The following is a 27,865-nucleotide window of genomic DNA, read 5'->3' on the forward strand; positions in this document are numbered from 1 at the left end:
AATACTGGGGGCTCTGGGGAAAACAGACCTTGGAAATTGGGAGCCTGCATTTTCCTTCCTGCCACAGCTGTCTCCTGGGAGGCGCCTGCAAACGCTGCTGCAACTCAGGGGGCGTCTGCAGCATGGAGGCTTCTCCATTCTTCTCCGCAGGCCTGGGGATGGCTCTCCTCCGCTCCTGGGCCCGCCTACAGGAGCGGCTGCAGCCCAGCAGCTGCTCCACGGAGGATGATGCCAGGAAGGTGTGAGGCTGAAAGAAGGGCTTCTTTCAGCCGCACCCCTTCTTGCTAGGACCCTCAACTCTCTGCATAGCAACCCAGCTGTCTTTTCCTCCTCTTTCATTGCACCTTTCTTTCCTCTGCGCTTTCTGGCTGCACACCTTTCTCTCCTTCTCCCTTGCCCCATACACATTTATTTTCTTCTTCCTCGCCCCGTGTGCACTTTTTTCTCCCTCTCTCTTGCCATGGGCGTGCCCTTTTCTCCTCCCTCGACCCACGTTCACCTTTCTTCTCCCTCACCCTACGTGTACCTTTTCTCCGTGGGCACCTTTCTTTCCTTCCCCCTTTCTCTGCATACACGATATCTTCCTCTCTCCCTCTCTTGGCAGAGCGACTTAGCTGGGTTGATCTGCCGAGAGAGCGGAGGAAAAGGCCTCCTCTCCCACTTTTCCAGGAGCCATTTGCAGGCAGGGGAGGACTTCCATCAGCCTCCCTCAAGCTGCTGCTGGGTTGCAGCTGCTCCTCTAGGCCTGCTCACACAGTGGCAGGTTGGCAGGGTGGAGGAGAGGTGTCCTGGAACAGCAGTGGCCTAACAACCAGCAACACCCTGGTGGAGGTGTTGAGAGGTAGGACGCCGCTGCTTCCCTCGCTCCAAGAAGGCATTCGATTATTGCTGGGTTGGGAAAGCCTTGCCGCTAGGCCGCTGCTGTCCCTGCGGGCTTGGAGGGAAGTTCTCTTCCACCTTCGCCAATCTGTACCCGGCGAATAACACGACTTTAAAAAAAAAATTCCAGGGTTCAAAAGTTGCCTAAAACGCCGGAATATACGGGTAATAATAATGTCAAAAAAAAGTAAACAAAGCAATAGCTGATGATACATTGATGGACTGGCCCCGGCCGAACAAAGGGCTTTCTTTGCAAACCTTGGCTAAATTGGGGTTGAAGTTGGAGCAGTTGGAAAGAATAAAAGGTTTGCATCAATATTTTGCATGTCTTGGCTTCTGTGATCCCCTCTTTTCTGTGATCCCCACATGGTTGTGGCACCATGGTGTTCCGGTTGTTAGCTGCCCTGAGTCCCTCTGCGGAGGTTGAGATAGGACAGGATACAAATGTCCGAAATAAATATTCTATATCCGGGAATGAGTAAACTTGGCCCCTCCAGGTGTTTTGGACTACAACTCCCACAATTCCTAAAAGCCTACTGGCTGTTAGGAATTGTGGGAGCTGTAGTCCAAAACACCTGGAGGGCCTGGGTTTGCCCATGTTGTTCATTCATTCAGTCGTCTCCGACTCTTCGTGACCTCATGGACCAGCCCACGCCAGAGCTCCCTGTCGGCCGTTACCACCCCCAGCTCCCTCAAGGTCAGTCCAGTCACTTCAAGGATGCCATCCATCCATCTTGCCCTTGGTCGGCCCCTCTTCCTTTTGCCTTCCACTTTCCCCAGCATAATTGTCTTCTCTAGGGTTTGCCATAGCTGATCTATATAATAAAAGTGAATATATGTTCCTATCTATCTTTGTTTGTATTGACCCAGCATTATAGGACGTAGTTCACCTGCATCCAGAGATCACTGACTCCCACTGATGGTGGATCAGGACCAAATCTGGCACACAGACCCATCACAAGCAACTTTGAATACTAGAGAGTTTGGAAGGAATTCACATTGGATGCTGGGAGTTGTAGTTCACTGACATCCAGAGTCTCTCTCTCTCTCTCTCTCTCTCTCTCTCGCATCTATCTATCTATCTTTCTATCTAGTCAGTCTGTCTCTCTCAACTATCTATCTATCTATCTATCTATGTCTATCCAACTATCTCTCTCGCATCTCTCTCTCTCTCTTTCATCTATCTATCACGTCTATCTCATCTATCTGTCTATCTAGTCTCTCATCTATCAAGTCTGTCTATCTCTCTCATCTTTCTGCCTATCTAGTCTCTCTCTTTCTCTCCCAGCTATCTGTCTATCAAGTCTGTCTCTCTTTCATCTATCTATCAAGTCTATCTCATCTATCTGTCTGTCTATCTATTTAGTCTGTCTATCTCTCTATCTCAACTATCTGCCTATCTATCTCGCCTCTCTCTCAGCTATCTATCAAGTCAGTCTCTCTCTCATCTATCAAGTCTATTCCTCTCATTTATGTATTTGTCTATCTATCTAGTCTCTCATCTATCTATCAAATCTATCTCATCTCTCTTGCTATTTATTCATTTATATCTCTCTCATCTATCTAGTCTGTCTCTCATCTATCAAGTCTGTCTATCTCTCATCTGTCTCTTTCTCTCTCAGCTAGTCTCTCATCTATCAAGTCTGTCTTTCTCTCATCTATTTTTATTTATTTATTTATAAATAAATAAATATAAATAAATGAATAAATAGTCTCTCTCTCTCTCTCATCTGTATATCTATCTAGTCTACCTATCGCTCTCTCCCTCTCTTGCATCTATCTATCTATCTATCTATCATCTATCTATCTAGTCTCTCTCTCTCTAATCCATCCATCTCAACTCTTCTGCCTACATCTATGTTCCATCCCTGTCTCTTTCACGACGACACCCTTTGCGACAGCGCGTCCTAATGCTTTGCGGCGCGTACGCACAGAGGGAGGGCGGACCTCCCCAAGATGGCGTCGCCCTTCAGCGGAGTCCTGCAGCTGACCGACTTGGACGACTTCATCGGAACCTCGCAGGTGAAGGGCGAGTGAACGGGGGGAGTGGGCGACTGTGGCCCCTAAAAGGGGCTCTCCTTGGCCGCCATTCGAGCTCAATATTTCTGCCAAACCTTCCATACAGCCCTTCGAGGTAGGACAGTTTGGGGGAAAGGCGCCTTGAATTGGCTTCCCTCGATCCAGAGGAGATACTTGGGAAATCGGTATGATTTTAAGAGAAGTTGAGTATATTCTATATTCTATCCTAAAAGGCTCCCATGAGAGGCTGAGATAGTGCGACCTTGCTGCTGGTTCCTTGCCCATCATTTGTTTTAATGTGATTTTAACTGACTACTTTTAATAGCTTTGTCGTTTTATAGTTATAACTATAATTCTTTCCCTCTATGTTTCATTCTATATTATAATTCAGTATATGTGTATGTTTTCTATCTATGTAATAAAATATAATATACATCTATATATATAATTGTATAACTATTGTGATGGCACACCAGGAAGATCTAATGAGAAACCTAAATGTGTCTGGCTATTTTCCCAACACCATCGGTATGCCCTAATTACTATAATTCCCCCAAAATAAAACTCTATAAACAAGATTAAGTTTAACAATTGTTTACTAAATAATCAAGGTGAATTACAACAATGAACAAAGGTGAGAATTGATTATGATAATATAACTCTGAGGTAACAAATTACTATTTCTATGAGGTAAATATAACTATACACTATGGGGGATGATGTAACTATCTATGACAAATATTATCTATCCTTTATTACATATATTATCTATGAACTATCTATCTAACTATCTATAACTATTATATGGCTAATACGTGATTGGGATGGCCTGTTCAAATTGCTAGGCCAGACCAGACACTATCTGGCAACTGTCAACAAGCTAAGACCAACAAAGAATGGGATAAAAAGTCTTTCTGCCAAGCTCTGAGCCAGAATGGGCTGAACTAACTGAGCTCGGCCTCTAGGGGGATCCTAAACTCCTACTCTAAAACTCTAGTAGAATGGAACAGTCTAACTCCAGGGAAATAATACAAGGCCGAGACATCACACTCCCCGCTCAAATTTGGAACAAATTTGCATATACAAACTATAAGAAATCACTTTATACAATAAAATACAACAAACTTTAAACTTTTAATAAAACCACCAAGTCTGTGAAAAGTCTTTGGTAAGTTTCAGTCTTTCTGTTGGAGTCCGTCTTGATTGGAGTCTCCCTGCTGTGGTCATCCGCACTCGGGCCTTCTTCTTGGGTGACACCCATAGGCCAAAAGTTCCAGGAAGCACTTTAGTCCATTATAACAATGTCTCTTACCCTGGCGTCTTTGTGGGGGTGCTGTCCAACCTTTCTTCAATGGAGTTGACTCAGGAAGCTCTGGAAACGTCAATGGTGTGTTGTCCTTTGGAAAACCAGGGTCCGCGATGCATCTGGAACCCGACAGCCAGCTGGAACGCAGCAACCTCCGTGTGGACGCCCCTAGTAGAATGGAACAGTCTAACTCCAGGGAAATAATACAAGGCTGAGACATCACAACTATATATACATATAGAATAAAACACGCACACACACACACACACATATAGAGAGAGAGAATAAAACCCGCAACATACAACCAGTGGTGCAATGGGTTAAACCCTTGTGCCAGCAGGACTGAAGACTGACAGGTCGGAGGTTCGAATCCGGGGAGAGGCAGATGAGCTCCCTCTATCAGCTTCAGCTCCCCATGCGGGGACATGAGAGAAGCCTCCCACAAGGATGGTAAAACATCAAAACATTAGGGCATCCCCTGGGCAACGTCCTTGCAGACGGACAATTATCTCACACCAGAAGTGACTTGCAGTTTCTCAAGTTGCTCCTGACATGGAAAAAAAACCCCAACAACTATATATACAATTCTATAATTCTCTATATATACATGTATGATAAAACACACACATATATAGAGAGAATAAAACATGCAACATAGAACCATATATATAATTGTATAATACATATGTCGAGAGAGAGAAAGAGAGAGAATATAACATGCAACATACAAATATATATACATATATATTTGTATAATTTATATATATTTAATAAAACATATATATATATAGAGAGAGAATAAAACATGCAACATACAACTATATACACAATTCTGTAATTCTCTATATATACTTATATAATAAAACATATATATAAAGAGAATAAAACATGCAACATACAGCCTGTGCCGTTACGCCCAGACGCTTTAAAATAAAACTTTGACGTGCTGCTATGTCTGGGCGAAACTGCTGGGGTCTTTCTTTAGGCAGATTGAGCTTTCTTGAATAACCGAGTCCACTTCAATTTTAAACATTAAACAGGGTATTTATTTTAAGTCCTTGTAGACTTGGCTCAGCTTATTAATGTTACCAACAATCAATGAGTAAAGTATAGAGACAAGTTTTCTTATATACAGATATTGAGGCACCTTTCCTCCAAAAGGTATAATGAATTGTGGAATTCTTCTACCCTAATCTTGAGCCCCTATGGTAAGAAAAAGCAGGTTTTTCAATTTCCGGTGGAGGCAGGAATGGCGGCAGACGCGGTTTCTGAGGCTCCACAAGCCTAGGGAAACCTATGCCTCCTTCACAAGGGGTAGGGAATGTGAAGAGTCCCCACAAGCCGTTGGATGAGAGGACGGCTTGGATGCCAAACCCACGGTCACTGCGGGGGTGGAGGAGCGGTCTCCCCTCAAGGGAGGCAGCCATCTCCTGCCTGGCAGGATAGTGGGCGTGCGCCCCGAAGGAAGCACAGTCTGAAAGGACTGTCTTGCCGCCAGCCTTCACTTTATACCAAATAAGAGGTTTCGAAGACAAAGTAAATAGAAGAGAACAGAAGAAAGCAACAGGAAACGAGGTGCATAGAAGCTGCGTCAACAAACAGAAGAATAATAATGATATAGAAAGCGGAAAAAGTAGAAGAAGAAGTAGAAGTAGTAGTAGAAGAAGAAAATAGTGAAACCCCGAGGGGGAAAGTGGAAGCAAGATACACAGAAATACAGAAATCCCAAGAGCAAAGAAGAACAAAGAAGGACAAAGAAGAATAAAGGTAGGCCCAAAGGTCCCAAAGGCCCCAACGTGTAGGTGGGCGCAACAGGGAACCGCCGGCAGCACCCCTAACCCCTTCCCCAGCCTTTCCTCCTACCAGCCTTTCCCACCACCAGCAACTAGGCACAAGAACCCTTTTACCTAACCCCTCTTAAACCCCACCTATACGCCCCCCGCACAACTGGAAAAGAGAAAAGAACAGGGTACCTTTAAGAAGAAGACGACAGAGGAGACTGGAGAGGGGGTGCGCCGCGGCGCCACTGCGTGACGACGCTGCAACGTAGCGTCGAAGGAAGGAAGTCAGTGCAGGCACACAGACACGACGCAGCGGTGGCAGGAAGAGAAGAGGAGAAACAGAGCGGGGGCAAGGCAAGAGAAGGAGACAGGAGGCATCAAAACAAACAATCAACAAACAACTTAAAGGAGCGGTAAGGGAAAACAGCGGGAGCTATAAGAGGGGAGGAAGAAGGGAAGGAGGAAGGAGGGAAGGGGTGAGGAGAAAAAAATAAGAAGTAAGACCCAAGGAAAATCGGCTCATAGAATTAAAAAGGAAGGAAGAGGAAGAGAAGAGGTGGAGAGTATAGATTGAAGACCTAAGGACATAGCGGATCTGTGAGAGTGTCAAGAAGGGGTATAAGCAGCAAGTGCCGGTTGAGGGACTTGGGCACCCACCTAAGAGACCATTCAGAATACCCGTGACAGCATCGCGGAGGGCAATATGGACAAATTCCTGATAACAACCAAGCAGAATAAAATAATAAACACACAATCTGGGGCAGCTTCCTCTTCATCCATGCAGGGAGCAACCCCGATCCCAATTCCAATTCCTGCAAGGCGACACTCCACACAAGGGGAAGTATCTCTAAAGGACATTATGGCAGAAATGTGGAAAATGCAAGAAAATATTGAAAAGAAAATAGAAGATAATCAAGCCAAAACGCAAAACAACTTGGAAAAATTATTTCAGAAGGAAATGGGAAAGCTAAGACAGGAAATAAAAGAAGATATGGATTTGATGAAAAGAGACATGGAAGGAGCCCAGAAGGAGATTAAGGAGTTAAAAAAGGAGAACGTACAGTTAAAGAGAGCTCAAGAAATTGCAGAAGTTAAAATGAAAAAACTAGAGGAAAAAAGTGAAAAAATGGAGAAACAACAGGAAATGATGGCAAGTAAGGTTACGGACTATCAGCTGAGATATAGAAACAGAGGAAAAAGAAGGAGATAATCTCAGAAATATAGTAGCAGAGATTACAGCAGATATACTAAAGATAGCCACGGAAGAAATGAGTAAAGAGATTGACTCCATCAGGAGGGTAAATTCCAACTATGCAAGAAGAAACAACGTCCCGCGAGATATTGTAGTCAATTTTTGTAGGAGAAGTGTGAGGGAAGAAATTCTAAAACTAAAATCGAACGGTCAAACAATGTACAAAGGGAGAAAAGTGATTATACTCAAGGAGTTCTCACTCTCATCTATGAATAATAGGAAAAAATATTATTTCCTCACAGATGAGCTCAAAAAACACAAAATAAGATTCTGATGGGAACGCGTAGAAGGAATCCTAGTCACCTATAAAGAAAACAAAGTGTGGATCACCTCAGAAGATAAGGCTAAAGAATTTTACCAAAAACTGCTGAAAGACCTAGAGAAAGAATCAAACCATGAGAGAGACAAAGGTACAAATAAAGGCGGTGAGTCATCCAAGAAAGAGACAATCAAAAAGACAGAATGGTACAAAAAGGACAAGAAAAGACCAAGACTGGATTCGACAGAAGAGGAAGAGGGAGAAAAAGGAATGGGACCTTTAGAACAAGATCTACAACCGACACAGAATGAAGAACTTATCAATATATAGTTGCAATGTAAATGGGATGAACTCCCCCAATAAAAGGAAGCAAATATTTAATATCTTGAAAAAAGCCATGTATGATGTCACTACGCTACAAGAGACCCACATTATCCCCAAGCACAGTAATTACCTGGTCCAACCACAATTGGGTCAGGAATTTTTTTTCCCTAGCCACAGAGAAAAAAAGGGGGGTTATTATATATGTGAGAAGGACATATAAGGCTACTATGGCCTTTAAAGATGAGGACGGAAGAGTTATAGGAGTAAAAATCAACACAAACAACCAAGTAACACTCATCTGTAATATTTATGCCCCCAACGGCTCTAAATCTAATTTCGTAAAAATATTAAAAAAAAACTAGAAGGGCAAACATATGATAACCTGATAACACTGGCGGATTTTAACAGGGTCATGGACTGTATGAGGGACAAATTAGGGAAAAAGAAGACTCGAGAAAACTGTGGAAGACTCCCGGAAAGCTTCCTAAATCTGAAGAGGGAGTGATTCCTGCAAGATGTGTGGAGAGCCAGAAATCCTTTAGGTAGAGATTACACTTTTTATTCGGACCGACATTCAATGTGGTCTCGGATTGATATGGTGTGGGCATCGAATACAATAATAACTAAAATAGACAAGATCAAGATCTTACCACGAACGTATTCGGATCATTCCCCGATACTGGTGGAATTGCACGGGGATACACTGCAGAGAACCTGGAAATTAAATGAATACTTACTAAAAAAAAAAGAGGAAGATGTAGCTAAGTGTAGGAACCAGATTAAAGAATACTTTGAGTTGAATGCGGGTACAAAAGCAGAAGTAGTCTGGGACGCCAGTAAAGCGGTAGTAAGAGGGTATCTAATTAAGCAAGGAATAATGCGTAACAGAGCAAGAAGAGCAGAACAGGCAGCACTGGTAAAGGAAATAGAGGAAAAAGAAAACATTCTTAAAAAGAAGCCAGGGAACAAAAAGGCTAAAATAGAACTGGAACTGCTGAGAAAACAATGGAACTCCAGTCAATTAGAACACATAGCGAAAAACTTAAAGTATCTGAAAGTAAAATATTACGCACAGTCAAACAAGCCGGGCAAACTACTAGCGAAGACCCTCAGGAAAAAAAGACAAAGCCAGCACATTACGAAGATAAGTAATGAAGGAAGGGACTACTTTGAAGAAGAGGGGATTAGAAGGCAGTTCACCGAGTTCTACAAAGACTTATATAAAAAAGATAAGATATCAGAAGAGGAGATAATAAGCTATCTGGAGAAGCACAAATTAGAAAAAATAACAGAGGCTCAAAGGGAAATCTTGAATAAACAGATAGGAGAGATAAACAAAGCCATAAAAAATCTCCCCAAGGAGAAGGCACCAGGCCCAGACGGAATTACTGCTCTTTATTATAAGTTATACCAAGAGGAGCTAATACCCCACTTGAAGGAGATATTTAATAACATACTAACAGAGGCTAGAATCCCAGACTCCTGGCGTGAGGCGACCATCACTCTAATACACAAAGTGGGCTCTGAAGAAGACAATGTAAAAAATTACAGGCCTATTGCACTGCTAAACACTGATTATAAGATATTTGCACAAATAATGGCCAATAGACTAAAAATATATCTTAGTGAGACGATCAAGGAAGACCAAACGGGTTTCTTACCGAAAAGGCAAATGAACGAGAACGTAAGAACTATATTAAACATAATTGAGCTCCATGAACAAAACCATCAAAGAGAATTAGGACTCTTGTTTCTTGACGCCGAAAAGGCTTTTGACCGGGTGAACTGGGACTTTATGACACATCTAGCCAGGGAAAAAGATATGGGTTTCCAATTCAATAATATGTTAAGAGCTATATACAGGGAACAAAGTGCCAGAATAAGAATAAACGGTCAACTTACGGGAGATTTCAAAATAGAGAAAGGCACCAGACAGGGCTGCCCCCTCTCCCCACTTCTGTATATTATGACATCGGAAATTCTGTTAGAGGACATAAGGTCAGATGAAAATTTGAAAGGCATAAAAGTAAGAAAAGATGAATTTAAAATAAAAGCCTATGCGGACGATATTGTCTGTCTAATAGAGAATCCGGTAGAGACCATCGCAAAATGGACAGGAAAAATAGAGGAATATGGGCGAGTCGCAGGACTAAGAATAAACCGCCACAAAACTAAATTCTTAATGAAGAACATTAGCACTAGTAAGAAATTAGAACTAGAGAGGATCTCACACTTCACCATCGCTAACAAAGTAAAATACCTGGGGATAACTCTTACGGCCAATAACGCACAATTGGTCAAGAATAACTATGAGCAGACGTGGAAGGAGGTCGCCAGGAAATTAGATAGCTGGAAACATCTAAACCTAAGTTTAATGGGAAGAGTGGCCATGGTGAAGATGAATATTTTGCCGAAAATGAACTTTTTGTTCCAGATGATACCGGTCCTAAGAACAAACCACTGTTTCATAAGGTGGAAAAGAGACATTTTGAAATACATCTGGCAAGGAAAAAAGGCAAGGATTAAATACACAACCCTTGTGGACACGAAGGAAAGAGGAGGTATGGGATTACCGAACTTACAATGGTACTTTGAGGCCTGTGCTCTGACATGGGTAAGGGATTGGGCTACCCTAAAGAAGAAAAAACTGTTAAACTTGGAGGGAGCGGAGCTTAGAAGGGGCTGGCATGCCTATTTATGACATGGGAAAGCCCAAATAGAAAAAAGTTTTGCCAACCACTTCGTCAGAGCAGTGCTGCTGAAGGTGTGGGAGAAGTATAAAACTAGGTTTTATAGTAAAACGCCACTCTGGGTTTCCCCCATTGAGGCATTCCATAAAAGGGAGCTCCCCAGCAGTACTTGGTACCCATACAGTATGTTACTGGAAAAGGAAAGGGCACAGTATAGGTTAAAATCAATGGAAAATTTGAGGGCCCTAGACGAAAGTTTTGTTGGGAATCAAGAGCTGTTAAGCTCAAAACTAACCCTCTCTGGGGGTGATTCCACCAAAATATAGCAGAGTGCAGGGTGCACAGTAAATAAGCAGCAGAAACTTACATGTAGTGAGCAAGGATTGACTTCCATTCAGCAGGATGGAACAGGATTGCAGATCCACAACTCATAGGATCAAAAAATATGTTTATTAAAGATAAAAGAAATCCATTCTGGATAGGAAAGGTTCTTGGAGCTAACTAGCTTCACTGAGCTATCCTCTAAGGTAAAAGAAAAGGAAAAATAATAAAAGTAACTATATCTATTACATCTTTGCTGGACAAAAGCAAGATGCTTCCTCACTCTATGGAAGACAAAAAGAAAAAAGCCTGAAAATGGAGACAGACCACATGGCTCAGGCCAGAGCAATAAAAATACCTTTAAAAGAGGAAGTTACGTTTTCCCTATAGGATTACATTCCTAGGTATTCAAATGGGGAGGAGATAGTATCATGCAAAGGGCAATTCCCCCTTCTTAACCCCTTCTTAACCAACTTAACTACAGGAAATTGGGAGGAATCCCTAAGTTTATCTAGTCTATCTACTCATTGAGGGCTGGAGACTTGTGCAGTCAGGGATGAAACCCAACAAGTTTCTCGTGGTTCCAGTATCGCCAGGTGCTAGATAGCTTCAAAGAGGACAACAAAAAAGGCTTCGCCCCAAAAGAAGTTTTGTGGGATACAATTATGCGGAAAGAGAGGAAGCTGATTAAGGTTCTCTACCAAAATATAGTGGAATGGGGGACTGAAAAGGAACTAATAAAGGAAAATATGATTTCCTGGACAGTGGACCTGGGACATTCCTGGGCAGTGGACCTGGGACATCCTGCTTAAGGACTGGGAGGACATCTGGAAAGTCAAAACTAAATTTGCCAAATCGGTAAACATCACAGAGAGCTGGTACAAGATGTTTGTACGTTGGCACCTGACGCTGCAGAGGCTGGCGAAATTCCACAAGGGCACTAATAACATCTGCTGGAAATGTAGTAAGAAAGTGGGCACCTACCTACATATTTGGTGGCTGTGCAAAAGAACAAGGATATTCTGGAAGGAGATACACCTACACGTACAGGGCATATTACAAATAAAATTTGAGCTAAAGGCAGAATATTATCTACTACATTTGTTAGACTTTGGACTCGATCGAAATAAGGAAATGTTACTATATCACCTCTCAGCAGCGGCAAGAACTGTATTTGCACGCAGATGGAAATCAAGCGAGTTGCCCTCGGTGGAGGATTGGTTATGTAAAATAAGGGATTTTATGGAGCTAGATTCATTAGCGAATATGGTATACGATATAAGCAAAAAGAGAAGCGTAGATTGGCAACCACTCAGACGCTATTTTAAAGAAAGGAAAAACATTAAGTTATGAAAAATTTAATGTTGACGGAGGCTAGGAAGAACAAGATATTAAGGAAACAAGTAGGAATTAGTCACCTCGTAAAATGTTGGGAAGTCTAATGGACGCATGGTACACAATTACACAACCCCCTCTAACCACCTCACCCTCATCACATCCCCTCCCCATACCTTTTTCCCATTCCCCTCATTTCCCAGGTATGCGTGGAATGTAGGTTTGCATAGGTAGAGACAGGGATAAACTAGGATTGCTCGCTATGTAAAATTGGTGGGATTAATACTGTATCGAACAATGTGCAAACCACAATGTATGTATGAACGTATGTTTATGTTGAAAAAATGTGCAATAAAAATTTAATTAAAAAAAAGCAGGTTTTTCTCCTATCTATAACTCAAAATCAGCTTTGGAGGCAAATGCCCAGTACTATCTATCTAAATACTCAATAGCTCTTCTATTGATCTATCTATAATTTCTCTATAGCATAATAAACTCTATCTGTACTCAATTATTCCCTATAGCTCAATAACTCAATGAATCTATCTATCTATCTATCTATCTATCTATCTATCTATCTATCCATCCATCCATCAGTCTCAATTAAACTAAATTAAACCCAATTTCTCAATTAAACTCAATTAATCTATTATACTAAATTGTTTTTACAATGGTATTTGCAGAGGTACCTGTCTGCCAACAGCACATCATGGATTCTTCCTAAAACTGAAGGGGCAGGGAGATCTCCAAAATGGCTGCTTCTACCCTGGAAGCAGGAGCAGGCCCAAAGAGCTACTCTTTGGCCAATTATTGCAGAGGGCCTGAAAACTGGCTTTCCTGCCTCTGGCTGCTAACTTTTTAGGCCTTTGCAGAGGCTGCAGAGGCCTAGGCGAAAGGCAAGGGGCAACCAATTTAAACAACCCAAAAAGACAATAAACCCAGTCCCTGGGAGAGGGAACACAGCCATATATATAATTCTATCATTCTCCATATACATATATATAATAGAGAATATAACATGCAACATATAAATATATATTTAATTCTATAATTATATATACATATCTAGTAAAACATCTATATAGAGAATAAAACATATATATATAGAGAGAGACATATAATACACACTATACAACTATATATAACTATATATAATTCTATAATTCTTTATACACACATAGAATAAAACATAAATATATATAGAGAATAAAATATAAAACATACAACTTTATATATAATTCTACAATTCTCTATATAGGTATATATCTTTTAATGTGTGTGTGTTTAATAAAACATATATACATATAGAGCATACAACAATTTTTAACATAAAAAACAGCAGTGTCTGTACATTTTAATATTTATATTTTACAGGTTTTAAATTGTGTTGTTGTTATGGATGTGAGCCGCTTTGGGTCTTGATACAGAGAGAAAAATGGATTAGATAAATAATAATAATGCATGTTTCCTCAACCTCAGTGAGTATGTAATCATAATAATGTAATAATATAAATTATTGTTGCTGTAGTAAGCTTACTCAGCCTGTGTTTGTATATAGTAAAGGTAAAGGTTTTCAATGTGTTGTCGAAGGCTTTTACAACAACCCAGTAAAGGTTTCCCCCTGACATTAAATGAAGTCTTGTCTGACTCTGGAGATTGGTGCTCATCATTTCTAAGCTGAAGAGCCAGCGTTGTCCGTAGACACCCCCAAGGTCATGTGGCCAGCAAACTTAATGGGGCGCTGTTACCTTCCATATTACCATATATACCTGTTTGTATATATGTCATGATAAGTCAACCAAGCCTCGCATGCAGGTTCTTTCTGCTTAATTCTTGGACTTGTATTTTGCCTTATTGGCCTCATTCATTGCTGTCCTGCCTTGGTCTCTTTCAGGACTGCATCAAACCCATCAAAGTAGACAAAAAGCCTGGAAAAGCAATTGTTAAGATCCGCATCGAGGATGATGGAACCTATGTCCAAGTGGATCCGGTAATCTTCCCCCCCCCCCTTTCCCCCAGTGTAATTGTGTTGCATACTGGGCAGTGTTGTATTGATTAGCAATAACCACCTCCCTTTCAGATGACAAGCTATGGAGCCATAAAAATAATAACAACATATCTCCATAAATAGAATGCGATGTTAAAAGGCCTCAATGTGCTCTGTTTCTTCCTCTCAGGACGGCCGTTCGCGCAAACTGGAGGAGGCCAAGATTACGTTCAATGACTGCTTGGCTTGTAGTGGATGTGTCACTTCGGCCGAAAGCGTCTTGGTTGCACAGCAAAGCCACGAAGAGCTCCTCCGGGTCTCGGATGCCAATAAGGTCAGCGGCAGATGAAAACTATGGATGATGGCAGCAGAAGTCCTGGGTGGGTGGAGGAGACAAAGGGCATGGGGTCAAGCCATGGGTGGGTTTTAACCCTGAGAACAAATTGGGTGGTAAAATGTTTAGGTTTGAATTGTATTGGCTTTACTGGAAACCGCTTTGAGTCTCTTGTTTAGAAAGAAGAAGCGGGATAATCATAATAATAAATTATAATAAATATAAATAGTCATGATAATGGTAACAATTAGAAAAAGAATTGTAATAATAATAAATGGGAATTATTATACAGTATATTCTGGCATATAAGACTACTTTTAAACCCAAGAAAATCTTCTCAAAAGGCAGGGGTCGTCTTATACACGGGGTGTAGTCTTATGAATGGGAGTCGTCTTAACTCTATATTTTAACTGGAAAAGTTGGGGGTCGTCTTATATGCCCAGTCGCCTTATATGCCGGAATATACGGTAATTAATATTTATTTTAATTTTTTAAAATAATTATTTTACAGACATTAGATCCTGCTTCCCGGAAGCTGGTGGTAGTTTCCGTCTCGCCTCAATCCAGAGCTTCTTTGGCGGCAAAGTTTTAATTGACTCCTTTGGACACAGCAAAGAAACTGACTGCCTTCTTCAAAAGATTAGGTAAATGAGGTTTTTTCTTTCAATTTGGTAGCAAATTCAATAGCCCCAGCTCAGGGCTTGCAAATTCAGGGAAGTTATGGCTTCTCTTTAATAGAGTCTCTGTACTGGAAATACCGTCTTTTTTTCTCCTTTCTTCCATTTTGTTATTATTGACTTTTTCTTATAAAAGAGGTGTCAAAAAGTACTGCAACTTTAGTTATCTTTGCATCTAGAGGGAGAATTCAGGCTTCATTTATAAACAACAACAACAACAAAATAATAATAATAATATAATGTAATATTAATTAATTAATTAAACTATTATTATTATTATTATCTATGTATATAATAAAAGTCAAAACTTATATGCGGAGGACAAAAGTGTGGCGGGAGGAGTATGTGCCAGTGTTCTGATTGGCTGCACTTGTGGTGCTATTTGCATATGGTCTCTGATTGGCCAGCTTCAATAGGAGCCCCTGGTGGAGAAAAGAGTTCATGATAGAAACGGGGACATGAGAAGGAAATTTGCATATGGTCTCTGATTGGCCAGCCTCAATTCCAAGATTCCGAGATGACAAAGAGAGGAAAGGAAAAGGCCAGAGGGGGCAGGGTCAGACAATTATCAATACAGACCAGACTTGGCACACAAAGCCCCCATGACCCACTTGACATCCTAGTGCAGTTTGGAGGAGGATGAACCATGGATGATGGGACATGCAATACCTGCACTCCCTTTCTAAAACCATTATTATTATTATTATTATTATTATTTATTAGTCTTGGAAATAAACAGCTTTGTGTGTGCTTGCAGCAGTCTTTATCCAAAGCCTGAAGGATTCACTGTTGTGACTTGGTTCTCCTATGTGTTGTAAAGATACTTCTGACTCTCCTGTTCCCAAAGAGATGTCTGATACATTGCTACACATGATTTCATATTGGGCAGAACCAATCAGAATGCTTTATGTAGATGAAGCTCAGGAACTTATTAACTTCTTTCTGAAATACAAAAATGTATGCTGCTTTTACTACTTTTGGAATATGTGATCTTGGTGGGTGTACCCTTGCATCATGTAAACAGTAAGGGCTTCCAGCTTGGCTTCCTAAGAATGCTTTAACACTAGGGTGCTATCTGTCTATCTTACCTCCTCACTCTGTTCCCACTCTTTGCTTTTTAGGCACAGGAGAGAGCGGGAAGAGCACCTTCATCAAGCAGATGCGGATAATCCATGGCTCGGGCTACTCGGAGGAAGACAAAAAGAGTTTCACCAAGCTGGTGTACCAGAATATCTTCACTGCCATGCAGTCAATGATCAGGGCCATGGAAACCTTAAAGATCTTGTACAAGTATGAACAGAACAAGGTGTGGCCCCCAATGCACCCCCCCCCCCCCCGCCATGATCATACACCCACCCTGCGCCCTTCCGTCTCCATCCTGGGGCCCCATGAACAATTATTTCCATCATATGTTTGACTGATCTTCTGCAACCACATTTCTTATTGTTTGGGCAAAAGATAACAAATCTTCAATACTCTTTGTCCTCTTCTGTCTGGAAAGTCTTGTTATTGTGTGCCACAGAAGCATTCCTGACTGGTAGCAACCCTATCGCAAGGTTTTCCATTCAGGATGGGTGGATTTGGAACTTCACTGCCTCTGTAGCATTTCACTACCTTTTAAAATGTATTAAAATGTAGGCATAACTCTAGCTTACTCACACAGCTTTAGTCAGAGTTACTTAGAGCAGTAGTGTTTGAACTCAGGAGCTGTTGACTTCAGTCTGCAGAGAACTTCCAGGAAAGAAAGAAAGAAACAATTATAACAAAAAGGCAAAAATTTGGTGCTGGTCCCTTGCACAACAGCTCCCCCCCCCCCCCCCCATATCAGATGATTTAGGAAGCACTATCCTAACTGAAGGTTATTAGCTTCAACTTGATCTTGAGCTGTTTCTATTCCCAATGAAAGGAATAATGGGATGGGTGGGAAAAGATATTCTGGTTAGCCCCTCAATCACGTTCTTCTCTTCCCACCCTAAATTGCAGACAAATGCACTGCTGGTCCGGGAAGTGGATGTCGAAAAGGTCTGCACTTTTGAGCAGCCCTACGTAAATGCAGTTAAAACATTGTGGAATGACCCGGGAATCAAAGAATGTTACGATCGGCGGCGAGAATACCAGCTCTCTGATTCAACTAAATAGTAAGCAGATATGGCTACTGGGTTGGGTTACTGGATACAGGTTCCTTTGCAATGACAATTGTTCTTGCTGGGCTTCTCAAAGGCTTCTGGGGAAGGACTAGAGCTATTACTTATTACTTAATCTTCTAGATCAGTGTTTCTCAACTTGAGAGTTTGGAGCCTTGGGGGGTGTCGCAAAGGGATTTCAGACAGGTTGCCAAAGATAGAAACACATATTTCTGATGGTCTTAGGAAACTTTTGGCAGTGAAGGCTGAAGATCTCTCTGCCTGTCCTTCTCTTCCTTTTTGGAAACAGACTGTGGCAAATCCTCCCACCCATAGCCCTCCTCTGCTGTGATTGGCCACCCTCTTAGCTGGCCTCTCAGCCAAGAGAAACAGGCCATAGCAAATCCTCCCAACCATAGCCCTCCTACTGTGATTGGCCACCCTCTCAGCCAGCCCCTCAGCCAAGGGAAGGGCTCTTTCTGAGATTCCAAGCAGGGAGGGGAGAGAAGGTGTTTTTGGTTCATGGCAGCATGGTGTGCATGCATGGGTGAGGGAAAGAGCATGAGGCTAGAGGGAGGCTTGCAAGTCCCTTCAAGGCACTGGGGGAAGCGCCAGTGCAACGTTTTTTGTTTTTTGTTTTTTTCTGCTAAAATACTGATTTCCCTCAATTCCATGCAGCACATAGAGGTTTTTTTCTTCCTATTTTTTTAATTATTCTGTCAAGTAGGGTTTCTGTTACTCCTCTTCTTTTCATGGCCTGAGCTTTACTGGACAGGCCTAACCATGCTATCCAGTTTCCTTGACCACATTTATCTTTTATCTAATCCCACTTTATTATTTCTCCATTGGGTTCCATGAGCTCCCTGTCGGCCGTCATCACCCTCAGTTCCTTCAGAGTCAAGTCAGTCACTTCAAGGATACCATCCATCTATCTTGCACTTTGTTGGTCCCTCTTCCTTTTTCCTTCCATTCTACCAAGCATTGTTGTCTTCTCCAAGCTTTCCTGTCTTTTCATGATGTGGCCAAAGTACTTCATCTTTGCCTCTAATATCCTTCCTTCCAATGAGCAGTCAGGCTTTATTTCCTGGAGTATGGACTGGTTGAATCTTCTGGCGGTCCAAGGCACTCTCAGAATTTTCCTCCCAACACCACAGTTCAAAAGCATTTAACTTCCTTTGCTCAGTCTTCCTTATGGTCCAGCTCTCACATCCGTAGGTTACTACAGGGAATACCATTGCTTTAACTATGCGGATCTTCATTGCCAGTGTGATGTGTCTACTCTTCACTATTTTATTGAGATTGGTCATTGCTCTCCTCCCAAGAAGTAAACGTCTTCTGATTTCCTGGCTGCAGTCCGCCTCTAAGTAATCTTTGCATCTAAAAATACAAAATCTGTCACTGCCTCCACCTTTTCCCCCTTTATTTGCCAGTAATCAATCAGTCTGGTGGCCAGAATCTTGTAAATAATAAAAGAAGAGGAGGAGGAGGAGGAGGAATAATGGATAGATGGACAGTATCCTTGAAGTGACTGGATTGACCTTGAAGGAGCTGGGGGTGGTGACAACTGACAGGGAGCTCTGGTGTGGACTGGTCATAGAATCATAGAATCATAGATAGAATCAAAGAGTTGGAAGAGACCTCATGGGCCATCCAGTCCAACCCCCTGCCAAGAAGCAGGAACATTGCATTCAAATCACCCCTGACAAATGGCCATCCAGCCTCTGCTTAAAAGCTTCCAAAAAAGGAGCCTCCACCACACTCCAGGGCAGAGAGTTCCACTGCTGAACGGCTCTCACAGTCAGGAAGTTCTTCCTCATGTTCAGATGGAATCTCCTCTCTTGTAGTTTGAAGCCATTGTTCCGCGTCCTAGTCTCCAAGGAAGCAGAAAACAAGCTTGCTCCCTCCTCCCTGTGGCTTCCTCTCACATATTTATACATGGCTATCATATCTCCTCTCAGCCTTCTCTTCTTCAGGCTAAACATGCCCAGTTCCCTAAGCCGCTCCTCATAGGGCTTGTTCTCCAGACCCTTGATCATTTTAGTCGCCCTCCTCTGGACACATTCCAGCTTGTCAATATCTCTCTTGAATTGTGGTGCCCAGAATTGGACACAATATTCCAGATGTGGTCTAACCAAAGCAGAATAGAGGGGTAGCATTACTTCCTTAGATCTAGACACTATGGTCCTATTGATGCAGGCCAAAATCCCATTGGCTTTTTTTGCCGCCACATCACATTGTTGGCTCATGTTTAACTTGTTGTCCACGAGGACTCCAAGATCTTTTTCACACGTACTGCTCTCGAGCCAGGCGTCACCCATTCTGTATCTTTGCATTTCATTTTTTCTGCCAAAGTGGAGTATCTTGCATTTGTCACTGTTGAACTTCATTTTGTTAGTTTTGGCCCATCTCTCTAATCAAGATCATTTTGAATTCTGCTCCTGTCCTCTGGACTATTGACTATCCCTCCCAATTTGGTGTCGACTGCAAACTTGATGATCATGCCTTCTAGCCCTTCATCTAAGTCATTAATAAAGATGTTGAACAGGACCGAGCCCAGGACGGAATCCTGCGACACTCCACTTGTCACTTCTTTCCAAGATGAAGAGGAAGCATTAGTGAGCACTCTCTGTGTTCGTCCACTTAACCAATTACAGATCCACCTCACCGTAGTTTTGCCTAGCCCACATTGGACTACTTTCCTTGCCAGAAGGTCATGGGGGACCTTGTCGAAGGCCTTACTGAAATCCAGGTACGCTACATCCATGGCATTCCCTGCATCTACCCAGCTTGTAGCTCTATCGAAGAAAGAGATCAGATTAGTCTGGCATGACTTGTTTTTGATAAATCCATGTTGACTATTAGCGATGACTGCATTTGTTTCTAAGTATTTGCAGACCGCTTCCTTAACAATCTTTTCCAGAATCTTGCCCGGCATCAACGTGAGGCTGACTGGACGGTAGTTGTTTGGGTCATCCCTTTTTCCCTTCTTGAAGATTGGGACCACATTGGCCCTCCTCCAATCTTCTGGAACTTCTCCCATTCTCCAAGAACTCTCAAAGATGGTTGCCAATGGTTCCGAAATGACTTCCGCTAGTTCCTTCAATACTCTGGGGTGTAGTTGATCTGGCCCTGGGGACTTGAACTCATTAAGAGCGGGCAAGTTTTCCTGGACGACTTCTTTCCCAATTTGGGGTTGGATGTCCTCCAATCCCTCATCCACTCCATCTTGCTGAGGTTGAAGACTCTCTTTTTGTGAGAAGACCGAGGCAAAGAAGGCATTCAGTAGTTCTGCCTTTTCCCTATCCCCTGTCAGCATTGCCCCATCTTCTCCTTGAAGAGGTCCTATCGCCTCCTTGTTTTTCCTTTTTCTACTGACATAAGAATAGAAGCTCTTTTTATTGTTTTTAATGTCCCTGGCAAGTCTGAGCTCGTTTTTTGCTTTAGCCTTGCGGACCTTTTCCCTACAGGTGTTGGCTATTTGTTTGAATTCTTCTTTGGTGATTTCTCCCTTTTTCCACTTCTTGTGCATGTCTCTTTTGTGTCTTAGCACAGTTAGAAGTTCTTTGGACATCCATTTTGGCTTCTTTGCACTTTAGCCATTTAAAATATGCAATAGAATGCCTCATCACGTTACTTGCAGTACACCCACATTGTAGGATTGTTGCAGTTTGATGCACCTTTAGCTGCTGTGGTTCAATGCTAAGGAATCCTGGGAGTTGTAGCTTGTTTTGATGAGGCAAGTCTTCCGCCTTCTCTTGGTTGGATAAGTCCCAGGATTCCATAGCATGGCAGTTATGTTAAAACTCAAACCACATCCTGCCAAAGCTTGTAGTCTTCATTAAGGACTTAGATATGTAGATGAGTTAGTTGGCAAGGAAAAGTCCTTCTTTCATTGACCTTTCTGTCTGCCTATCACTATTCTTCCATTACATACTTCCCAGGAAGATGCCTCCTTTTCTGAGCTCATGCCAAGCCCCCAAGTCTTCCATTTCATTTTTATCCTGTGAGCATGGAGAGAGGCAAGATGTCTGCTGTGAGTCAGTTATTTAGTTAGCGAGGCCCTGTGTTAACTTTCCTGTTTAGATATGTAACTCTTTGACTAAAGTCTTTTATATCTGTTCAAAGCTTGGCTCTGCTCCTGAATTGCTGAAGCTTCTGATCTGCTACTGTAGTTGCTACTTTACCACTTTTAAATGTGTTTTCCTTTTAGGAAATCCCCCCCCCCCCAACAAGTTAAAGGGCTGTCAAACTGTGTTTATTCTGTGGTGTAGATGTACCCTAAGTTTCCCTACCCAGACGTCTCTTCCTGATTTTTCTCAGGTGTTGATTTTGTCTTCGATACGATGTTCTCCCGGAACTTCAGCCTGATAGAAAGCCAGTGGGAGTTCGTCCAGTGCTTCCAGAGGCGGATGGAAGACAAGGGGGCTTTGCCCATGCTGACCGCTGCTTGCCCCGGTGAGGAAGAGGGAGGGAGCAGGGGCCCTTAAGATGCCCCCGTCCCCTTCTGGAGAATGACTGTCCCACAACGGTGTTTGAATCATAGAATCCTAGATTGGGAAGGGGCCCCCAAAGGCCATTCAGTCAAACTCCCCTTTGCAATGCAGAAAGGCACCATCAAAGCCCTCCCAACAGAAGGCCACCCAGTCTCTGAATCATAGAATCCTAGAGTTGTGGAGACCCCCAAGGGCCATTCAGTCCAAGCCCCTTTCTGCCAAGCAGGACACAATCCAAACCCTCCCGACAGATGGCCACCCAGCCTCTGAATCATAGAATGCTAGACTTGGAAGGGACCCCCAAGGGCCATCCAGTCCAACCCCATTTTCTGACTGCGCTATCTTTGAGATAAAGATTTTGCCTTTCATTTTGGGTCCCTTCCAGGCTGGATTTGCTATGCTGAAAAGACTCACGGGAGCTTTATCCTCCCCTACATCAGTACGGCCAAATCACCACAACAGGTCATGGAGTCCCTGGTGAAGAGCCATTTCGCCGAGCAGCAGGTCTGTTTCTTTAGCACTCAGCAGATTATTATTATTACTATTATTATTTATAGTATTTGTGTTCTTTGCCAAACAGCAGGTGTATCTATTCTGCACTCAGCAAATTATTATTATTATTATTATTATTATTATTATTATTACCATTTATAAAATTTGTATCCTTTGCCAAGGAGCAGGCCCATCACTTCCACACTCAGCAGATTATTATTATTATTATTATTATTATTATTATTATTATTATAGTATTTATATTTGTATCCTTTGCCAAGCAGCGGGTCTATTTCTTCCACATTCAGCAGATTATTATTATTATTATTATTATTAGTAGTAGTAGTAGTAGTAGTGGTAGTTATATCTGTATCCTTTGCCAAGCAGCAGGTCTATCTCTTCCACACTCAGCAGATTCTGTTGTTGTTGTTGTTGTTGTTAGTAGTAGTAGTAGTAGTAGTAGTAGTATCCTTTGCCAAGCAGTAGGTTTGTCTCGTCCGCTCTTAGCAGATTTCTATTACTACTATTAATACTATTGTTATTTATAGTATTTTTATCCTTTGCCAAGCAGCAGGTCTGTCTCTTCCGCTCTCAGCATATTGCTGTTGTTGTTTATAGTATTTTTATCCTTTGCCAAGCAGCAGGACTGTTTCTTCTGCACTCGGCAGTTATATGAGAGAGGTGGTGGGCCAAAATATTTGGGCTGATGATTATTGTTATCATTATTATTATTTATAATATTTCTATGCTGCTTCCTCTCTCTCTCTCTCTCTCTCTCTCTCTCTCTCAAGGGGATTCAAGACTAACAATCTGTGCAATGTCTCAAAAGATTAGAATAGAATTAAGTTTGGCACTTATGAAAGATGGATCATTAAAACCAATAACAATCATATTAAAAGCCTATTGGACTACAACAAACATGACGAGTAGTCTTTAGAGGTCACGAATGTCTAGCCTTGCACCAGCTGCAATGGCTTTCAGTTTACTTTTGGCTTTGTTCAGGGACTCTCAAATCCCTAAAGGGCTTAAAGAGAAGATAACTAAAACATTGCCTCCATGGTGCAGCTGGGAACAGTAAGGGAGAATGGATAGTTCATGTTGGACCGATTCATGTTCCCGTCTTTCTTTTTTGCCATAGCATGTAGCACCCAGCCAGATCTACCACGTGGCAGTGATGCCTTGCTGCGATAAGAAGCTGGAAGCCTCCCGGCCAGATTTCTTCCTCCAAGAGCATCAAACCCGGGAGGTGGATTGTGTCATTACGACTGGTGGGTTGCCATCTCACTGCCTTGACCCTTTCAGAGGCATTGAGTGATTGCAAAGTCAACCTGTGCCTCTTCTTTCCTTGCCTTCTAGGAGAATTCCTAAAGCTCTTGGAGCAGGAAGGGGGATCCCTTTCCGAAGTGGAACCTGCCCCCTTGGATGCCATGTAAGATCCTTTGTCCTTGCTGGATTTATATATCTCCACTCCATTTTGTTTGTTTGTTTGTTTGTTGATATCAAGTACCAGTTTGTGTTGATAACAAGCACCAGTCTATTTATGTTAACTGGAAGCAACTGGGAGGTCATTTTTGGTTTCGATTTGCAGAGAGGGGAGCTCTTTTCTGCTAAAACCAAACATGCCTCCTGTGCCTTAGTGGAGTAAATAATCCTGCTTTTTACAGATGTGAGTAAATTTATTTATTTAGAGTAAATAATGCCACATCTAAGAGGTGCAATTAAATTAATTTGTATTTATCTTAGGAAATAAATTCATTTCAATTTATTTAAGGAAATAAATAATCCCACATTTGAGAAGTGCCGGTAAATTTATTTATTTACTAGTTTAGGTAGATGGCAATGTCCAGGTTAGCTAATATATAATGATAAATATTAGAAAAAATCATTGTTTGGGTTTTGGATATTATGAATGGTCATGTTATGAATGGTCCCATTAGAAAGAAATACACATGGCTTTCTGGATGTAGGATACACATGGGTCTTTGGGTGTGGGTGAACTATAACTCCCAACATCCAAGGTCAGTTCCCTCCAAGCCCCTCCAGTAGTAAAAAGTCGGCCATGTTGGGTATGTATGCCAGGTTTGGTCCAGATCCATTGTTGGTGGGGGTGGGTTCACAGCGCTCTTTGGGTGTGAGTGAACTACAACTCCTATCCATATATTATTATTATTATTATTATTAGTAGTAGTAGTAGTAGTAGTAGATTTGTTCTGCCCATGTGACTTCCAACTTGCCCTTCTTTCCGTCTTCTTACAGTTTTAGCGATCTCTCCGAGGATTGGCTCCTCTAGGGCCTTTTTACTTAGGCGATCCCTCGTTGGACGAGTAAGATGGTCTTCTATTATGGATTTCCTTGTGGGTCCGTATGTAGCTGTGGAGCCCTATTCTTGCTCTGCATCTTCTTCCGCAGTGAGGGCATTGGTTTCCAGGTGGAAGGCGGTCCCGGTCGGGGTTAGCTTGATGCGCCTTCCTCCTGGCACGTTTCTCTCTTTCACCCTCCACTCGTGCCTCCTCAAATTCTGCAGCACTGCTGGTCACAGCTGTCCTCCAGCTGGAGCGCTCAAGGGCCAGGGCTTCCCAGTTCTCAGTGTCTATGCCCATCTTTAAATCTCTTTTCCTGTCCACCAACGTTCCGTTTTCCGTTCTTAAGTTCGGAGTAGAGCAACTGCTTTGGGAGATGGTGGTCAGGCATCCGGACAACGTGGCCGGCCCAGTGGAGTTGATGTTGGAGGACCATCGCTTCAATGCTGGTGGTCTTTGCTTCTTCCAGCACACTGACATTTGTCCGCTTGTCTTCCCAGGAGATTTGCAGGATTTTCCGGAGGCAGCGCTGATGGAAACGTTCCAGGAGCTGCATGTGACGTCTGTAGACAGTCCATGTCTCACAGGCATAGAGCAGGGTTGGGAGGACAATAGCTTTATAAACAAGCACCTTGGTATCCCTACGGATGTCCCGGTCCTCAAACACTCTCTGCTTCATTCTGGAAAATGCTGCACTTGCAGAGCTCAGGCGGTGTTGTATTTCGGCGTCGATGTTGACTTTGGTGGAGAGGTGGCTGCCAAGGTAGCGGAAATGGTCAACATTTTCTAATGTGACACCATTAAGCTGTATTACTGGCATTGGAGAGGGATTGACTGGCGACTGCTGGATCAGCACCTTGGTTTTCTCAATGTTCAGTGACAGGCCGAGCTTCTCATATGCTTCTGCGAAGGTGTTTAGAGTGGCTTGTAGATCTTCTTCTGAATGCGCACAGACGACATTGTCATCAGCATACTGGAGTTCTATAACAGCTGTTGTTGTAACCTTGGTTCTGGCTTTCAGTCTGCTGAGGTTGAATAACTTGCCATCTGTCCGATAGATTATTTCCACTCCGGTGGGAAGCTTCCCATCAACAAGGTGAAGTATCATAGCGATGAAGATGGAGAATAGAGTTGGGGCAATAACACATCCCTGTTTGACACCTGATTCTACCTTAAATGGGTCACTTTGGGAGCCACTGCTGTCCAAGACTGTTGCCTCAAGGGCCACTCTGGGGGTGGCTCCGGGGGCTACTTGGAGCACATCTACAAACATGCAGCAAAGGAACTATTTGGGATCCAAGTGGAAGAGATTCAGTACAAAACCCTAAAGTGAGTGGAATCCGATCCCTTCCCCTCGCTGTGGACAGCTCCTGGTTCCAGTGCCTAGCACTTGTGCCTCCCTTCCCCACTTTCTCCATGGCTTCCCTTCCCAGGAAAAAGGATTTCCAAGAAGTGGCCCTGGAGAAGGACGGGGAGACCCTCTTGCTCTTCGCCCTGGCCTATGGGTTCCGGAATATCCAGAACGTTGTGCAGAAACTCAAATGGGAGAAGTCGCCCTACCACTACATCGAGGTGATGGCCTGTCCGTCAGGTAAGGGATCGAATCGAAAGCCCCAAATGCCACCCAAGATCTGGGAGTCTGGTTCTCAAAGGTAGGAGAGAATCTGTGTTAGTCGAATCCTAGACTTGGAAGGGGAACCCAAAGGCCATCCAGCCCAACCCTGTTCTGAAAGACACCATCCAGTCCCACCTGACAGATGGCCATCCAGCTTCATAGACATTGGAAGGTTCATAGAGAAATAGGGCTAGAGGTCCTAGAGGGGAGAGAGGTCCCTAAGGGCCATCCAGTCCAACCCCTGTCATGCACGAAGACACAATCAAAGCACTTCTAGCAGATTGCCATCCTCTACTGAAAAACCTTTAGAGAAGGAAGGAGCCTCCATTGGATTTCAAGGGAGAATATACCATGGTTGAACAGCTCTGAGTTAGGAAGTTCTTTCTCATGTTTAGGTGGAATCTCTTTTTCCTGATGTTTGAATCCATGGTCTCTGGAGCAGCAGAAAGCAAGCTTTCCTGGTCCTCAATGGGACATCCATTCCAGTATTTAAACATGGCTCTAATGTCCCCTTGCCTGAGCCTTCTCTTTTCCAAGCTTAACATCCCCAGCTCACTAAGCTGCTGCTCAGAGGGATTTGTGGTTTCCAGACCTTTGACCTTTGGGGTTGCCCTTCTCTGGACACCCTCCATCTTATCCATTTCCTTAGATTGGTTTACCCAGAACTGGACACATGCTTATCCCAGACAAGGCCTGACCAAAGCAGAAGAGAGTGGATCTATAACTTTCCTTGGTCTAGACACTACACCTGTTGATGCAGCCTAGAATCCCATTGGGCTTTTTGGCTGCCACATCACACTGTTGGCTCATGTCTAGCTTGTAGTCTACTAAAGAGTCAGAGGTCCCTTTAATATATACATGTTTGTAACTCGGGGACTGCCTGTACGTGTGTGTGTAAACATCCTACTTACAAACAACTCCTAGTTAAGAACAGGAATGAAACAACAGAAAGTAAGAGGAATCTTCCCCTCAGAAGGGAAATCCACTCCTGGAAGATTTATTATCATGGGGAAAAGGAGTCTCCCCTGAAGTTTTACCCCCAGTCCTTAGAATCATAGAATCTTAGAGTTGGACGTGACCTCGTAGACCATCCAGTCCAACCTCCTGCCAAGAAGCAGGAAAATCATTCAAAGCACCCCTGACAGATGGCCATCCAGCCTCTGTTTAAAAGCCTCAAAAGAGCCTCCACCACACTCCAGGGCAGAGAGTTCCAATGCTGAACAGCTCTCACAGTTAGGAAGGTCTTCCCCATGTTCATTTCCTGTACTTTGAAGCCATTGTTCTGTGTCCATGGCAGCAGAAAACAAGCTTGCTTCCTATGACTTCTCACTTATTCTTCTTCAGGCTAAACATGCCCAGCTCTTTAAAGCTGCTCCTTATAGGGCCTGTTCTCCAAACCCTTGATCCTTTCAGTCGTCCTCCTCTGGACACATTTCAGCTTAGAGTCAATATCTCTCTTCAGTTATGGTGGCCAGAATTTGGCACAGTGTGATTCCAGGTTGGTGTGACCAAGCCAGAATAGAGGGGTAACGTGACTTCCCTGGATCTAGACACTAGACTCCAATTGATGCAGGCCCAAATCCCACTGGCTTTTTTAAGCTGCCGCATCACATTGTTGGCTCATGTTCACTTCCTGTTGACAAGGACTCCCAAGATCTTTTTCACATATACTGCTATT

General features: G+C 42.9%; 1 pseudogene; it reads left to right on the forward strand.

The window, feature by feature from the left end:
- Nucleotides 1–2,593: 2,593 nt before the first annotated feature.
- The window catches only part of LOC137095563 (cytosolic Fe-S cluster assembly factor narfl-like), a 34,996-nt pseudogene continuing 9,724 nt past the window's right edge, over nucleotides 2,594–27,865 (forward strand).

The sequence above is a fragment of the Anolis sagrei genome, chromosome Y, assembly GCF_037176765.1.
Source record: "Anolis sagrei isolate rAnoSag1 chromosome Y, rAnoSag1.mat, whole genome shotgun sequence".
NCBI lineage: Eukaryota > Metazoa > Chordata > Lepidosauria > Squamata > Dactyloidae > Anolis > Anolis sagrei.